The sequence below is a fragment of the Budorcas taxicolor genome, chromosome 11 (genome assembly GCF_023091745.1).
Source record: "Budorcas taxicolor isolate Tak-1 chromosome 11, Takin1.1, whole genome shotgun sequence".
Classification (NCBI taxonomy): domain Eukaryota; kingdom Metazoa; phylum Chordata; class Mammalia; order Artiodactyla; family Bovidae; genus Budorcas; species Budorcas taxicolor.
In genome coordinates, this window is record NC_068920.1 from 49,627,196 (window position 1) to 49,630,713 (window position 3,518).

Below are 3,518 nucleotides of genomic sequence, written 5' to 3' on the forward strand. Positions count from 1 at the left end.
TTTACCAAATTCGTGGGTGCTCTGATTAAATCTAAAATACCCTCATCCCAGCATGCATTGAGTTCTCAATGACTTAGTTCTCAAGAACTAAGATAAACAACCTGGAACTCTGCCGGATGCTCCCACCTGGCCTCAGCCCTCTAGGCAGCTCCAGGCCCACAAGTTTGTTTCCAGTATCCTTTCTTCAATGTCATAAATTTAAGGAAACACTACGGAGTTGACAGAAATCTGGTTTACTTAACAGTAACTTTTATGAAAGCAACTAGGAGACTGAGTAAACTACAGCAACATTTAAATGCACTATGCCCTAGTGCCAGAAATTAGCCTTTTTTTTTCCTGAAAGGAAGGCAGTCTTTATTTTGGGGGGCTTCCAAAGCTTGATTTATAGTAACTACAAACATTGCTACTTTTGAGAGTTTATAGAAAAATTCTTAGAAAAATTTCAAACAGTAGTCACACTGTTGTAATATTCATCCAGTGTTAGTAATTTGTTCTTCAGTAAGAATGGAATTCTTCATAGCAAATGCCCCAGAGCAGCCATTAAAAACTTGCATGCATGCGTGCTAAATTGCTTCAGTTGTGTTCAACTCTTTGTGACCCTATGGACTATATAGCCCGCCAGGTTCCTCTGTCCATGGGATTCCCCAGGCAAGAATACTGGAGGAGGTTGCCATGCCCTCCTCCAGAGGATCTTCCTGACCCAGGGATTGATCCCAGGTCTCTTGAGTCCCCTGCATTGGCAGGCAGGTTCTTTACTATTAGTGCCACGTGGGAAGCCTATTAAAAACTGCTGCTGCTGCTAAGTTGCTTCAGTCATGTCCGACTCTGTGCGACCCCATAGACGGCAGCCCACCAGGCTTCCCCGTCCCTGGGATTCTCCAGGCAAGAACACTGGAGTGGGTTGCCATTTCCTTCTCCAATGCATGAAAGTAAAAACTGTTAACTAAATCAGCTAAATATTAGTGAAGCCTTCCTGAACACCTGAGCTCTATCCTCTGTCGTCTCCATAAGCACCACGTTTATCTAAGTAACAGCCAATCACGTCCAACAGGTACTAACACTAAGCTCACTTACTGTACAAAAGAAGCCTAACACGGATATGTGTGCTTATGAAGCTGTGCTGTTCGATGCTCATAAAAGTAGATCTAAGTAATGCCCTTTGGGGATGAGAGAGTTTACTTGGCCTTGACTGTTTCTCATTCTAGCCAGCGAACTCTTTGTTTATAATAACACTTTAAAAAAAACCCTGTAGAGGACTTTCCTGGTGGTCCACTGGCTAAGACTCTGCACTCCTAATACAGAGCACCTGGTCAGGAAACTAGATCCCACATGCCACAACTAAAGATTCTGCATGCCACAACGAAGACTGAAGGTCCCACATGCTGCAGCTAAGACCTGCCTCAGCCAAATAAACATAAACATAAATAAGTAAGTAAATAAAAACCCTGTAATACTGAGGGAAGTAAAGGGAGCCCAGCAGTTCCATGATTTGTGGGGCACCCGCAGATGAATGCACGGCAGATACGTTGCAGCCTTAAAGCAAATTCCTATTTGCTGATATAGTAAGCAACGGTTCAAAAACCATGCGAGAACTGGGATCTTCATCAAAAGTCCTGTTACAGTGAATCATGTAAGGGTCGTGAGCATTAAAACTAAAGTTGGGATTCCACTGTTCAATTCAAGTAGGCAGGGATGTATTGTCACGATGGAGGCTCACAGAGAAGAGAACTCTTCATTGAGCCCCTGAGCACAAACGGGCCTTTGGTTTCTCTTCAAGAACAGCTTCTGCTTAGAAATGGTCCATCACTCACTAGTGACAGGGACTGCCTGTAATCTGAAGCAAATCAGGCATGAGAGCAGTGTAAATAATCAGCCTGTTTATTGGTGTAATCAACTCTGTATATCCCAAGCTCCTTGATTGCAAACATGGGCATGGCTGTCTCCAGATACTAATACCTGACGTTGCCTCTGCCTACGTGTCTGTGAACACTGGGTGGTTGTATCCTCTTCTGAGTCACAATTAGCTTGTGAAATTGCAGAATCATTCTGATTTATTTCAGTCGTTCCAGGAGCTGACTTTGGGTCCCATTTATATAACAAATTAACCTGTGAAAGGTCTTAAAATGCATGTATTTGTGCGTTGAGAAGGGGATCAACCTCTTTTTCAAAACTAAGCTGCCTTCTCTCTCTAAGCTTATCCTCTTTATCTTCTGTAGAAGCCAAGGATGGAGCAAATGTATCAAAAAATGCTGAATGTGGGCTCACAGGAATATGCTGGGTTTTTTATTTTAAAATTAATTAATTTGTTTATTTGGCTGCACTGGGTCTCAGCTGCAGCATGTGGGATCTAGTTCTCCAAACAGGGGTCTAACCTGGACCCCCTGCATTGGGAGCCCAGAGTCTTAGTCACTGGACCACCAGGGAAGTTCCAGGAATGTGTTGTTTACTCAAAGTCCATTTGGGGGTTTAACCTGAGCCAGCAGGAAAAGGACATTTCTCAAGCATTAATCTAGAAAGGTATATTTTTCTTTTATTAGAAAAGAGGAGATTCGACTATTAGTAAGCTTTCATGGGAAAACCCCAGCCCACAGTATCCTGCAACTTCTGTCTCATAGTGACTTTCTATAGTGCTGCTGGAAGTGATGTTCATATCACGTACAGAGCTTATGCCATTTCGCCCCTCTCTCCTTTGAAGTCCACTTTGAGTACCACCAAACCTTTTCATTTCTTTTTGCCATGAGAATTGTGGGATCTTAGTTCACCAACCAAGGACTGACCACAGGCCCTGGCCACGAGAGCACTGAGTCCCAACCACTGGACACCAGGAAATTCCCTCCACCAAGCTTTCTGCAGAACCATATCCTGTGGAGCATGCCAGTAGCAGAAATCTCCTCTTGCAAGTCTTGTTCCTGGTGTGATGCATGAATTATTGTCCATTTCAATGCTCATTTCAACAACCTGAGGAGTTTCAGTGGCACAATTTTGGTTTCTCCTTGAAGAATTCTTTGAAGGGCTTAATCCCTATTGTAAGGCAAGATTTCCTCTTCAGGGACTGCTCTGTGGCTGAGAAGTGTCTCCTATACTGATTTTTTTCTCTGACAGGCGAGCATCTGTTGGAGCTCAGGCCCACATTTTCACTACAGCTTCCTCTTTCACGGCTGAAGAGATTCTGACACCTGGATTGGAAGTTATTCCATATTTCCCCCACTTTACCCATTGATTATAATATTGTGACCAATAGCAGGCAGGGCTTTGGAGCAGTGGGAGCCTTGAAGGAAGTACGCTGTTCTTATGGCCACAGATACGCATGGTGCCCTTAACCTGCTATACTCACTGAAACTCGCCCCACTGGTGTTCATTCTTCCATAGAACCTGACTCTGAAACATTCTGATTAACAGTAAGTGGGAGGGACTTGCCTGGTGGTCCAGTGGCTAAGGCTCCGGACTCTCAATGCAGGGGGCCTGGGTTCGATCCCTGAACACAGAAATAGACCCCCTCATGCCGGAACTAAGAGTTC

The 3,518-nt window shown here is 44.2% G+C and overlaps 1 pseudogene; it reads right to left on the minus strand.

Annotated features, from left to right (window-relative positions):
* Nucleotides 1-988: 988 nt before the first annotated feature.
* Nucleotides 989-3,217, minus strand: LOC128055627 (suppressor of cytokine signaling 5-like; annotated as a pseudogene).
* Between the last annotated feature and the right edge of the window lie 301 nt (nt 3,218-3,518).